Source organism: Martes martes (assembly GCF_963455335.1).
Source record: "Martes martes genome assembly, chromosome: 10".
Classification (NCBI taxonomy): Eukaryota; Metazoa; Chordata; class Mammalia; order Carnivora; family Mustelidae; genus Martes; species Martes martes.
In genome coordinates this window covers 111,259,941-111,274,346 of record NC_137898.1, presented here as the reverse complement: position 1 = coordinate 111,274,346, position 14,406 = coordinate 111,259,941, and positions in this window count along the sequence as shown.

The following is a 14,406-nucleotide window of genomic DNA, read 5'->3' as shown; positions in this document are numbered from 1 at the left end:
CACCCACGAATTCTCCTTCTCCTTATCTTCAGGCAAATAAATGTAATGCAGATTGATGCTTCCTGGGCCTTCATCCCACTCAGCAAACAGACACAGTCATATTTTAGTCACAGTGATGTCTCAGGATAATCTCCCTGCTACAGTAGCACACAGTGAACCCAGGTGTTCACATCAGGGGCAGCACCACCCCCTAAGGGAGATTCTGGAAATCTAGGGGGACAAAGGTTCTCTTTTATGTTACAGAAGGTCATTCTATCGATTTCCAAAATTTTATATTAGGTGGGTTATATTATCTAAGGATTTCATCTGGATAGTAAAGATGGCATTAAAAAATACTGATTATGAAAATGAAAATTGCATCTGATATGATTGGTTACAACTGGACTCACTCTATCTCATTTATCCCATCTAACTTTCTCTCTGATTGTACACCCATTTTACATATATACATACAAATTTTTATTTTGAAAATTTTCACACATTTAAAAGAGTTACAAGAACACTACATTAAATACCTGTTTGCTATTCCCTTAGATTCACCAGTTGTAACATTTTGCCTCATTTAGTTTATCTCTCTATATACATATTTTCCCCCTCAACCACTTGAGAGCTGCTGGCAGACTCTGACACTTCATCCCTAAATACTTCAGCAGCATCTCCAAAGAACAAAGCATTCACCTACATAATGCAATGCAATGATTACACTCAGGAAATGTAACATTAATGAAGAACTAGCATCTAAGACACAGTCCCTATTCAAACTTTGCCAATTGCTCCAATCAAACTGTGCCAATTGTTCCTCTGGAGTTTTCTTATTTCCTTTTTCTTCTCCAGGTTTCAACCAGGAAGCACACATTTTTGGATGTCTCAAAATTTGGACTGTTTCCTTACAAGGAGATTCAAGTCAAACTTTTTTTTTTTTTTTTTTTTTTTTTTTTTTTTTGCTGACTATGACAGGGATGGTGTTGTAAGCTTTTCCGTGTACCCACTGGAGGAAAGGAAGCCACTTTATCCCATCATGGTGGAAATGCTCAGTTTGATCATTTGGTTATGGAAATACCAACCAGATTTTTCCAGTGAAATAGGTGAGTTTTAAAAATTGTAGCTCCTGGAGAAACTCTTCTGGAGAGGGAAACCAAATGCTCAGGACAAAAAAGCAAGCAATCCCACTCCTCTTTTACCTTCCTGTTACGAAGATTCCAGAAGTTCAGCCCTTAAGATGTTGCCAGTAAATGACTTTAACAATATCCCATACAACTGTGTTCAATTACCATGCATTTAAAAAGTAAAATGTTTGTTCAAAAAGGAAGGTTTTTAAGTAGATATGGTAGATAAAGTTTAGAGAAGCACTTTCAATTATTTCATGCTTTCTTGGCTCTGACTAACTGAACTCCATTCACCAGAAACCATTTTTGAACACTTTGTGTTGTTTTGTTTTTTCAGAGAGACAGAGACCGTGTACAGGTAAGAGAGGGTGGGGGAGGGGAAGCGTGAGAGGGGGAACATTAAGCAGGCTCCCTGCTCAGCGTGGAGCCCAACACTGGGCTCGATCTCACAACACTGGGATCATGACCTGAGCCAAAATCAAGAGCCAGACACTTAAACTGACTAAGCCACCCGACTGCCCCAAATAGTTTGCATTTCTGTGTGTCTAGCTCCTTTTGGGCCCAGGCACACTTCAAATCCAACTGCCGGGTAAGTAAGTAGCCAGATGAGCCAAGAGTCATCATTGCCACGTAAAATCTATTCAAAGGATATGCCTTACTAGAGATAGGCATTCAAAGAATAATTCATAAGATTAAATTATAGTAAACCCTTTGGAAAAAATAGCTTTTGTCTTTTAATAGAATGCCATATGCTACTGTGGGCCTCAAATTCCTCGATCACTGATTTGCTGATTTGGCCCATTTGGTTCTCATTTAGAGTATTTAAAGATGAATCTTAGCAGACCATAATAGCTTGAAATACTTAAGTAAGGTCTAAAAATGAGCAGTTTACTTCCTACTTACTAGAAAAGCAGGATCCTTTGAGTATTATGAACACCTTGCGTCGTTGTACAGAAATTCTAAAAAATCATGCCAGCTAATAATACATCTCAACAATGGCTTGTTCCTCATTCCCTTGAGTTATATTTAAAAAGAGAGAGAGATGATTAATTTGTTAAATTCAAGTAAGTGTGGGAAATTTTATTAGAACTTGAAAAACTGCTATTCTGCAGTGAAAGCCCAGTTGTATGTTGAGGAGGATACATACACAGAATAGTGTGAACTCCCACCTTGACCCAAATCAGACTCTGTGTTTAGCCAAACTCCGGTCACCAAGGCGATTTGGTACTCTACCAGATTATCACTGCACGGTATCAGGTCTGCCGCAGAAAAGCCAATAGGGACACGTGGAAAAGGAGGACCAGTATTCACGACCCTGTCTTTGTTCCCAGGCACTTGCCTGCGCACGGGACACACGTAAACTGGTCTAAAATCCACGACTTTCTGATATTCTTTTTGCCTCACCTCCACTTTCATGAAACTCTAATCACCTTAAAGTTTCCATCTTCTTGCACGATGCCTGTCTCCTAGTAAGTACAACAATGTGCACAAGGCCACACAATCATTAACACACGACCACACTACTCCAGAGTCCATGCTCTTAATAATGCTTCCAGATAGAACTTCCCATAGTCGTGGAAAAACCTAAATAAATTGAAATGGGCTGTATTTTCCCTGCTGTCATTACTTTCATTTAAAAACCAAAAATACATATAACTATATTCAATTATTGACTCGTGTAATGCATCGAGGGGCCAGTGTGACACTGAGCGAAACCACGGGGTAGTAAGTATAATGAAATATGATTGTTGTGTAAGTGATGATCAACTCCCTAACATTCAGCGCATGGAAGATAACTAATAGGAAGGCTGGCATGTCTTACTGTTTATCATTAAAATGTTTCTTAATGGAGACTGCCAATTTGAAAGGTAAGACTGATGAAGAGCATTAACGATGCAATAAATTCTGTGACTGTATTTCACAGAGACCTATCCTAGATGATCATTCTGGAGCCTAGAGATACCAATAAATCATCAAGAAATCAAGGCCATTTTTACTAGTAGAGACTGTGATGGTTGAAAATTACTGCAGAGAGATTGCAAAGTTTCATCAATTTTTATAAAGATGTTTAAGGGACCAAAAGTTTCTGTTTAACTCAGGGAAAGAATGACCTTTTCTGTCCAAAGGTCGACTCTATCATTGTGATGAGGGCACCAGGTCATGGATCTTCTCTCAACTACTGTAAATTCACCCATTTTAACGATGCAAAAATACAAATGATAAAAGGAAGGAAGAGTATTAGTGATTCCATTTCATTGAACTACTATCCTTACGAATACCATGGGCCCACAGAAGCCAGCTCCGATTTATTTCTACCTGGCAGAGAAAATGCTGCACGTATCAAAGACACGTAGATAAGTGTCTGTGAACGAGTCTGAAAACTCCTCCTTTGTGGCACGTCAGTAGCATTGGGCATTCCTTCATCCCTACGCTGATACGCCTGTGAAATGTTTGACCAAAGCTGCGACTCCATTCCAGCCCCTATTCTGCTGGTAACGAGGATGACTGGAGCCCTTCTAAATGACCCCCCTGCATTTGATATCAGATTAATTTCCTCAAACACTACTTCAAGTAGGTTACCATCTTTCTTAAAATCTGCACTAATGCCACAGTACTGATAAGAGGAAACTGTAATTACTCAGACTTACGAGATTTCCAAAATGTGTCCCAAATCTTTCAGGGGATTCTCATCTCCTGAGAGTTCCCCAAATGACTTTTGCAGACACAGCTGGTTTGCTTGCTAACCTCCAAACATGTCTTGTGTATTTTCCATTTGTACTTTGCTCACCCTATTATATCCAACAAGAAAATTGCATCCTAGCGACTCTCACTAAATATTTTCCACAGACTCAGTAAAATCCACACTCTTCTAAAATTGTCCCGTCCTGAACTACCTTTCATTCCTTTGAGATCCTTTTGACATGACATGGAAGTTCTTCAGTTGTTCTAAAGTATAATTTAAAATTTTAACATGACTGAGCTTTTCATAATTTAACACCTTAAAACTTTAATCTCCTTGAAGACAAAAAGCCCATTTAACTCTTTTTCACGTTTCTACTCCACCCAAGTATGTTGTTTGTAGTACTCAGCAAATATTTTATGATTTGACTCTACTCTTACTTAATCAACCATGAGAAAGGGAAGGAGACCAGATTGCCAAGCATGAACCGTGACCTTTCTTAGCCCCACATTTCACAGAAAATGGGTCAAATTTGGTGGTTGTCTTTTTAAATACAGACGGACCATCTTTCTTGTTGGTGTATCTGGATTTAAATCTGCCATTTTACCGTAGGTTTTTTAATTGAATCATGTGTTCTATGTTTGCTTTCTCTTTTTTTGGTTTTCCTTTGTGCTTCCCTACCCCCGTCCACGGCCCGCGTAGTGCCGTACCCTTCTTAACCTATTCTTCAAGCACTTCCCTTAGCAGCCAGGCCATGGCAGTCCACCGTTCACGGGTGCTATCGTCCTTCTCGATGCAAAGACCCTGAACACTTCAACTCTACTTACCTCCTATACCAGGTTGTTATTTTCCAGAAACGAATTCGCAGTATTTCCATTCTGCATGCTCTTCTAGTAGCTTCCACTCCACCCGCAAGAGCTGAAGTCCACTTCTCTCCACTTGCACTCGGGCAGATCTTTGGGATGGCCTCAGCAAATAAAATGCTGCAGGTGTCCTGGGGCTTGGCCTCTCGAATCTGCAATTAACCCCAAAGGCAAACAAACGTTAGACTTCTCCGGATGCTCCTCTCTCCTAGACTCTACGACCTGGTGAGCTCTTTCATACCTTCAAGCAGGTGGATTCACATTTTTCTAGAGATTTTAGTTTTCCTATATGAAAGCTGGCTCAAATTTCCTAGTTTGCCACTACTATCCGCAGAAAGCATTAGTCAGGGGCACCTGAGTGGCTCAGTCGGTTAAGCCTCCAACCCTTGCCTTCAGCTCAGGTCATGATCTCAGGGTCATGAGAGGGAGCCCCACATGAGGCTCCCTGCTCAGCACAGAGTCTGCCTGATATTTTCTGTCTCTCTTAAATAAATACATAAATAAATAAAAAATAAAATCTTTAAAAAAAAAAAGGCAAGCAAGCTTTGGTCAAATGATTGACATTGGAGCCTATCTTTATAGAAGGCGCATGTATACTACACAGAGACGATTTTGTTGGGTATTAACTTTCACCCTTGCCCCTATCAATATTATCTGTGTTTGTACTTGCACTCATAACAAATAGCATTTTAGGCTTTTTGCATGTTTCTTGGTTATTTCTACATTAAATTTATGCATCTTATAGTGTTTGCTGACAGATTACTGACTTACTTGAATATACTCTACAGTATGACTAGCAAAGCCACTGTTTTTTGTTTTGTTTGCAGATTAGAAGAAACACCAAGTTTCTCAACCTGTACCTATGATGGATATTAATTATCTGGAACTAATACCAGGCCAAAATTCTTCAAATAATATTCTGGAAATCATGGGGTTGAAGTCAACATCATTACAACTTCCTGCATGTGATGAGGCTAAGAAGCCTATTGAAACCAAATGTCTCTCAGAGTCCACAGTCTCTCATGCTTATGTCTGCTGGTGGGTATTGTGGAGGGCATGTATTGCATGGAGCACTGGGTGTGGTATGTAAACAATGAATCCTGGAACACTGGAAAAATAAAATAAAAAAACAAAAACAGACACAGAAACAAAAAAAACAGAAGTCAATGTAAGTAAAGCAAAAAGTTAATGAAGCCCCTCAAGGTCCATTCATGCTGTAGCAAATGCTAAGAATTCATTCTTTTTTATGATAATTAGTATTGCATTGCATGTATCTCTATATACACCACAGTTTCTGTTGCCCATCCATCCATCCACTAATGGACACTTAGGTTGTTTCCGTATTTTAGCTATGCTGAATAATGCTGCAACAAATGCAGGGTATGTAGGGCTTCTGACTCTGTATTTTCATTTTCTTGGGTATATACCCAGAAGTGCAATTGCTGGGTTGCATGGTAGCGCTATTTTTAGTTTTTTAAGGAACCTCTATACTGTTTTTCATAGTGGCTGCACCAATTTATACTCCCACCAACAATGCACAAGTGTTCCCTTTTCTCCACATATTCATCAACACTCTTTTTTTTTTTTTAATAATAGCCAGTCTGACAGGTGTAAGGTGATAGCTCATCGTCATTTGCTTGCATTTCCCTGACGATTAGTGATGTTGAGTATCTTTTCATATGTCTGTTGGCCATCTGTATGTCTTCTTTAGAAAAATGTCTATTCAGCTCCTCTGCCCATTTTAATCAGATTACTTGGTTTTTGTTTGTACTGAGTTGTATGAGTTCTTTATATCTTTTGTATAATAATCCCCTATCAGAGATATAATTTGAAAATACTGCCTCCCATTCAACAGGTTGCCTTTTCATTTTACTGATGGTTCCTCAATGTGCAGAAACTTTTTGGTTTGATGTTGTACCATTTGTTTACTTTCACTTTTGTTTCCCTTGTTTTTAGGGTCAGATCCAAAAAAAAAAAATTGCTAAAACCAATGTCAAGGAGCTTATCACCTATGTTTTCTTCTAGTAATTTTATGGTTTCAGGTCTTAAATTCAAGTCTTTATCCCATTTTGAGTTGATTTCGGTGTATGTTCTAAGATAGTGGTCCAGTTTAATTCTCGGGCATATAAATGTCTAGTTTTCCCAGAACCACTTATTAAAGAGACAGTCTCTTCCCCCCCTTATATATTCTTGCCTCCCATCTCATAAATTAATTCACCATAAATGCATAGGTTTATTTCTAGGCTCTCTATTCTATACGATGCATCTATGTCTGTTTATATACCAATACAAAATTATTTTGATTACTGTAGCTTTGTAGGATAGCTTTGGATTCAGGGAGCATGATACCTCTAGCTTTTTCTTTATCGAGAATGGTTTTGGCTATCTGAGGTGTTTTGTGGTTTCATACAAATTTTAAAATTATTTATTTTAGTTCTGTAAAAAATGCCACTGGAATTTTGACAGGAATTATACTGAATCTGTAGATTGCTTTGGATTGTTTGGACATTTTAACAGTCTTCATTCTTCCAGTCCATGAACATGGAAGATCTTTTTATTTGTGTCTTCTTCAACTTCTTTCATCAGGGTTTTATAGTTTTCCATGTGCAGATCTTTTACCTTCTTAGTTAAAGTTATCCCTAGGTATTTTACTGTTTTCAATGCAATTGTAAAGGGGTTGCTTTCTTGATTTCTTTCTAATTTGTTCTAATTTCTAATTTGCTACTACTGTACAGAAACCTGTGGTTTCTGTTAATGTATTACTTCTAACAATTTTTGGTGGAGTCTCTAGGGATTTTTATATATGGTATCATGTCATCTGCAAATAGGGACAGTTTCCTTCTCTTTTAAATTTGTATGCCTTTTTCTTGCCTAATTGTTGTGCCTAGGACTTCCAATACTATGTTGATTAAAAGTGGAAATAGTGGGCATCCTTGTCTTGTTTCTTATCTTAGGAAAAGCTTCCAGCTGTGGGTTTATCATATATGGTCCTAATTATGTTGAAGTATGTTTCCCATTTACCCACTTTATGGAGAGTTTTTTTTTTATCATAAATAGATGTTGAATTTTGACAAATGCTTCTTTGGCATCTACTGAGATGATTACATGATTTTTATCTTTCATTATGTTGATATAGTGTTTCACATTGATTGGATATTGAACCATCCTAGATCCCTGCAGTAAATTCTATGTGATCATGGAGTAATATTTTTAGCGTATTTTAACACATTGTTGAATTCAGCTGCTAATATTTTGTTAAGGATTTTTGCTTCTATCTTCATTAGAGATACTACTTGTAATTCTCTTCTTTCTCTTTCTCTCTCTCTCTACCCCCTTCTGTTTTGCTTTGCTTTATTTCCCACAGTCTTTATCTGGTTTTGCTAACAGGGTCATACAAGCCTGATAAAATGAGTTTGGATGCAATCCCTCCTCTTCAGTTTTGGGAATAGTTTGGGAAGAATAGACATTAAATCTTCCTTGAATGTTTGGTGGAATTCACCAGAGAAGCCATCTAGTCCTGGATGTTTGTTGGGAGTTGTTAAAATAATGATTCAATCTCCTTACTAGCAATTCACCTACTCAGATTTTCTATTTTGTCATATTTCAGTCTTGAAAGACTTTACATTTCTAGGAATTTATCTATTTCTTCTAGGCTGTCCAATTTTGTTGGCATATAATTGTTTATAACAGTGTCTTAGGATCCTTTGTATTTCTGTGGTTATCAGTCACTAACTTCTCTTTATTTCTGACTTTATTTGAGCCCTCTTTTTTTTTTCTTGGTGAGTCTAGCTAAAGGTTTGATCATTTTGTTTACCTTTTCGAAGAACCAGTTCTTTTTTTTTAATTCAATTTTTTTTCAGTGTTCCAAAATTCATTGTTTATGCACCACACCCAGTGCTCCATGCAATATGTGCCCTCCATAATACCCAACAGGCTCACCCAACCTCTCACCTCCTCCTCAAAAACCCTCAGTTTGTTTCTCAGAGTCCACAGTCTCTCATGGTTTGTCTCCCCCTCCAATTTCCCCCAACTCACTCTCCATCTCCCAATGTCTTCTGTGTTATTCGTTATGCTCCATGAGTAAGTGAAACCATATGATAATTGACTCTCTCTGCTTGACTTATTTCACTCAGCATCATCTCCTCCAGTCCCATCCATGTTGATACAAAAGTTGGGTATTCATCCTTTCTGATGGAGGCATAACACTCCATAGTATATGCGGACCATATCTTCTTCATCCATTCATCTGTTGAAGGTCATCTTGGTTATTTTCACGTTTAGCGATTGTGGCCATTGCTGCTATGAATATTGGGGTACAGGTGGCCCTTCTTTTCACTACATCTGTATCTTTGAGGTAAATACCCAGTAGTGCAATTGCAGGGTCATAGGGTAACTCTACTTTTAATTTCTTAAGGAATCTCCACACTGTTTTCCAAAGTGGCTGCACCAACTTGCATTCCTACCAACAGTGTAAGTGGGTTCCCCTTTCCAACACTTGTTGTTTACTGTCTTATTAATTCTGGCCATTCTAACTGGTGTAAGGTGGTATCTCAATGTGGTTTTGATTTGAATCTCCCTGATGGTTAATGATAATGAACATTTTTTCATATGCCTTTAGCCATTTGTATGTCTTCTTTGGAGAAGTGCTGTTCATGTCTTCTGCCCATTTTTTGACATGATTATCTGTTTTGTGTGTGTTGAGTTGGAGGAGTTCTTTATAGATCTTGGATATCAGCCCTTTGTCTGTAGTGTCATTTGTGAATATCTTCTCCCATTCCATGGGTTGTTCTTTGTTTTGTTGACTGTTTCCTTTGCTGTGCAGAAGCTTTTGATCTTGATGAAGTCCCAAAAGTTCATTTTCGCTTTTGTTTCCTTTGCCTTTGGAGACATGTCTTGAAAGAAGTTGCTGTGGCCAATGTCAAGGGGCTACTGCCTATGTTTTCCTCTAAGATTTTGAAAGATTCCTGCCTCACATTGAGGTTTTTTATCCATTTCGAGTTTATCTTTGTGTATGGTGTAAGAGAATGGTCGAGTTTCATTTTTCTACACATAGCTGTCCAATTTTCCCAGCACCATTTATTGAAGGGACTGCTTTTTTCCCCACTGTATATTTTTTCCTGCCTTTGTCCAAGATTACTTGACCCTTGTAGAGGGTCCATATCTGGACTCTCTACTCTGTTCCACTGGTCTATGTGTCTGTTTTTATGCTAGTACCATGTTGTCTTGGTGATGACAGCTTTGTAGTAAAGCTTGAAATCAGGCAACATGATGCCCCAACTTTGTTTTTCTTCAACATTTCCTTAGCAATTCGGGGTCTCTTCTGGTTCCATACAAATTTTAGGATTGTTTGTTCCAGTGCTTTGAAAAATGCTGGTGGAATTTTGATCGGGATGGCATTGAAAGTGTAGATTGCTCTAGGCACTATAGACTTTTTAACAATTTTATTCTTCTGATCCATGAGCATGCAATGCTTTTCCATCTTTTTGTGTCTTCTTCAATTGCTTTCATGAGTGTTCTGTAGTTCCTCAAGTACAGATCCTTTACCTCTTTGGTTAGGTTTATTCCCAGGTATCTTATGGTTCTTGGTGCTTTAGTAAATGGAATCCATTCTCTAATTTCTCTATTTCTTTATTGTTAGTGTATAAGAAAGCAACTGATTTCTGTACATTGATTTTGTATCCTGCCACATTACTGAATTGCTGTATGAGTTCTAGTAGTTTGGGGGTGGAGTCTTTTGGGTTTTCCATATAAAGTATCACGTCATCTGCAAAGAGAGAGAGTTTGACTTCTTTGCCAATTTGTATACCTTTTATTTCTTTTTGTTGTCTGACTGCTGTTGCTAGGACTTCTGTAATATGTTGAACAACAGTGTCGAGAGTAGGCATCCTTGCCGTGTTCCTGATCTCAAAGGGAAGACTGTCAGCTTTTCCCCACTGAGGATGATATTTGCTGTGGGTTTTTCATAGATTTTATGAAGTTGAGGGATGTTCTCTCTGTCCCTATAGTTTGAATCATTTTAATCAGGAACGGATGCTGTATCTTGTCAAATGCTTTTTCTGCATCAACTGAGAGGACCATGTGGTTCTTCTCTCTTCTCTTATTGATTTGTTCTATCACATTGATGGATTTGTGAATGTTGAACCACCCTTGCATCCCATAGATAAATCCCACCTGGTCATGGTGGATAATCTTTTTAATGTACTGTTGGATCCTATTAGCTAGGATCTTGTTGAGAATCTTGGCATCCATATTCATCAGGGATATTGGTCTGAAATTTTCCTTTTTGATGGGGTCTTTGCCTGGTTTGGGGATCAGGGTAATGCTGGTTTCATAAAAAGAGTCTGTAAGTTTTCCTTCTGTTTCTTTTGAAACAGCTTCAGGAGACTAGGTATTGTTTCTTCTTTGAATGTTTGGTGGAATTTTCCAGGGAATCCATCAGGTCCTGGGCTCTTGTTTTTTGGGAGGTTTTTGATCACTGCTTCAATCTCGTTACTAGATATTGGTCTATTCAGGTTGTCAATTTCTTTCAGATTCAGTTTTGGAAGTTTATAGGTTTCCAGGAATGCATCCATTCTGTTTAGGTTGCTTAACTTACTGGCATATAACTGTTGATAATAATTTCTGATGATTGTCTCTATTTCCTTGGTGTTAGTCATGATCTCTCCCTTTTCATTCATAATTTTATTAATTTGGGTCCTCTCTCTCTTCTTTTGGATTAGTTTGGCCAATGGTTTATTGATCTTATTGATTTTAAAAAAAAAACAGCTTCTAGTTTCATTGATGTATTCTACTGTATCTCTAGTTTCTATCTCATTGATCTCTGCTCTAATCTTGATCATTTCCCTTCCTGTGTGTGGGGTTGGCTTAATTTGTTGTTGATTCTCCAGTTCTTTAAGGTGTAAGGACAGCTGTTGTATTCCGGATTTTTCAATTTTTTTCAAGGAGGCTTGGATGGCTATGTATTTCCCCCTTAGGACCACCTTTGCCATATCCCATAGGTTTTGGACCAAAGTGTCTTTATTCTCATTGGTTTCCATGAATTGTTTAAGTTTTTCTTTGATTTCCTGGTTAACCCAAACATTCTTTTTTTTTTAAGATTTTATTTTTTTATTTGACAGAGATAGAGAGAGAGCACAAATAGGCAGAACACCAGACAGAGGGAGAGGGGGAAGCAGGCTCCATGCTGAGCAGGGAACCTGATGCAGGGCTTGATCCCAGGACCCTGAGATCATGACCCGAGCCAAAGGCAGAGGCCTAACCCACTGAGTCACCCAGGCACCCCTAATCCAAACATTCTTAAGCAGGGTAGTCTTTAGCTTCCAAGTGTTTGAATTCCTTGCAAACTTCTTCTTGTGGTTGAGTTCCAGTTTCAAAGCATTGTGATCTGAGAATATGCAGGGAATAATCTCAATCTTTTGATATCAGTTGAGCCCTGATGTGTGACCCAGTATGTGGTCTATTTTGGAGAAAGTTCCATGTACACTCGGGAAGAATGATTATTCTGTTGTTTTAGGGTGGAATGTTCTGTATGTATCAGATGAAGTCCATCTGGTCCAATATGTTATTCAACACTCTTGTTTCTTTATTGATTTTCTCATTGGATGATCTGTTACTGAGAGCACCATGTTAAAATCCCCTATTAATGTATTCATATCAATATGACTCTTTATTTTGATTGACAGCTGTCTTATGTAGTTGGCCGCTCCTGTACTGGGGACATATATATTTACAATTGTTAGATCTTCTTGGTGGATAGACCCTTTAAAAATGATGTAGTGTCCTTCTTTATCTCTGACTACAGTCTTTAGTTTAAAATCTAATTTATCTGATATGAGAATCGCTACCCCAGCTTTCTTTTGAGGCCCATTGGCATGAAAGATGCTTCCCCATCCCTCCACTTTTAGTCTGGATGTATCCTTAGCTCGCAAATGAAGAACCAGCTCTTAATTTCACTGATCCTTCCTATTGTCTTTTCATCTCTATTTCATGTATATCCACTCTGATCTTTATTATTTCCTTCCTTCCACTACCTTTCAGATTTGTTGTCTTTTTTCTAGTTCCTCAGGCCTAAAGTTAAATTGAAATTTCTCTTCTTCCTTGAGATAGGCCTTTATTGCTATAAACTTCCCTTTGAGGATGACTTTTGCTATTCTCCCACTGATTTTTCATATTACTTTTCATTTGTCTCTATGTATCTTTTAATTTCTCCTTTGATTTTGTCTAGGACTTAGTAATTTTCAGTAAATAGTTTAATCTCTTCCTATTTGTCATTTTTCCAGTTGTCTTCTTGTAACTGATTTCTAGTTTCATACCACTGTGGTCAGGAAAGATGCTTGATATAATTTGTCTTCTTGAATTTACTGAGACTTGTTTTGTGGTCTAACATGGGATCAGTCCTGGAGAATGCTCTATCAGCGCTTGAGAAGAATGTGTATTCGGCTGTTTGGGGATATAGTGTTCTCTATGTATCTATTAAGTTCATCTGGTCTACTCTGGTAAGGCCAGTGTTTCCTTATTAATTTTCTGTCTGTATGATCTATCCATTAATGTAAACGGGGTGTCAAAATTCCCTACTACTATTGTATTGCTGTCAATTTCCCCCTTCAAATTTTTAACATTTGTTTTATATATTTTGATGCTTCCCTGTTGGGTGCATATATATTTAGAAGTGTTGTATCTTCTTGCTGGATTGATCTCTTTATTATTATATAGTTCCTCCTTGTCTTTTGTTATAGTCTTTGTTTTAAAGTCTGTTTTGTCTGATGTGATTAGAGCTATCCAGCTTTCTCTCCATTTCCATTTGCATGGAGTATCTTTTCCCATCCCTTCACTTTCTTTTTTTAATTTTATTTTTTAGTGTTCCAAGATTCATTGTTTATGCACCACACCCACTGCTCCATGCAATACGTGCTCTCCTTAATACCCACCACCAGGCTCACCCCATCCTCCCACCCCCCTCCCTTCCCAAACCCTCAATTTGTTTCTCAGAGTCCACCTTCACTTTTTTTTTATTTAAGATTTTATTTATTTATTTGACAGAGAGAGATCACAAGTAGGCAGGCAGAGAGAGAGGGGAAGCAGGTTCCTTGCTGAGCAGAGAGCCCGATGCGGGACTTGAACCCAGAACCCTGAGATCATGACGTGAGCTGAAGACAGAGGCTTAACCCACTGAGCCACCCAGGTACCCCACATCTTCACTTACAATATGTATGTGTCCTTGGTTTATTCAGGTTGAGTGAGTCTCCTGTAGGCAGTTTACAAATCATTTTTTCTTTTACTTTTTTAATTCATTCAGCCACTCTATGTCTATTGATTGGAGAATTTAGCCTATTTACATTTAAAGTAGTTGTTGCTAGGTATATACTTATTACCATCTTGTTCATTTTTCCCCCCAGGCTGTTTTTGTACTTTCTCTGTTTGTCTTCTCTTTCTTCCTGTCTTCCCTTGTCGTTTGATCAGTTTCTTTAGCATTATGCTTAGATTCTTTACTCATTTTCTTTTGTGTATTTACTGTAAGTTTTTGTTTTGTGGTTATCATAAGAATCACATATATTATCCTACATATATAATAGTCTAAGTTGATAGCAACCTAAATTTGAACACATCCCCAAAACTACATTCTTACTTCCACCATTTTACCTTTTTTGATGTCACTTTTTACATTGTTTTTATTTCATATATCCCTTAATGACTGTAGTTTTAGTTAATTTTACTACTTTTGTCATTTTGCCTTCTTGGTAGCTTTATAAGTGATTAA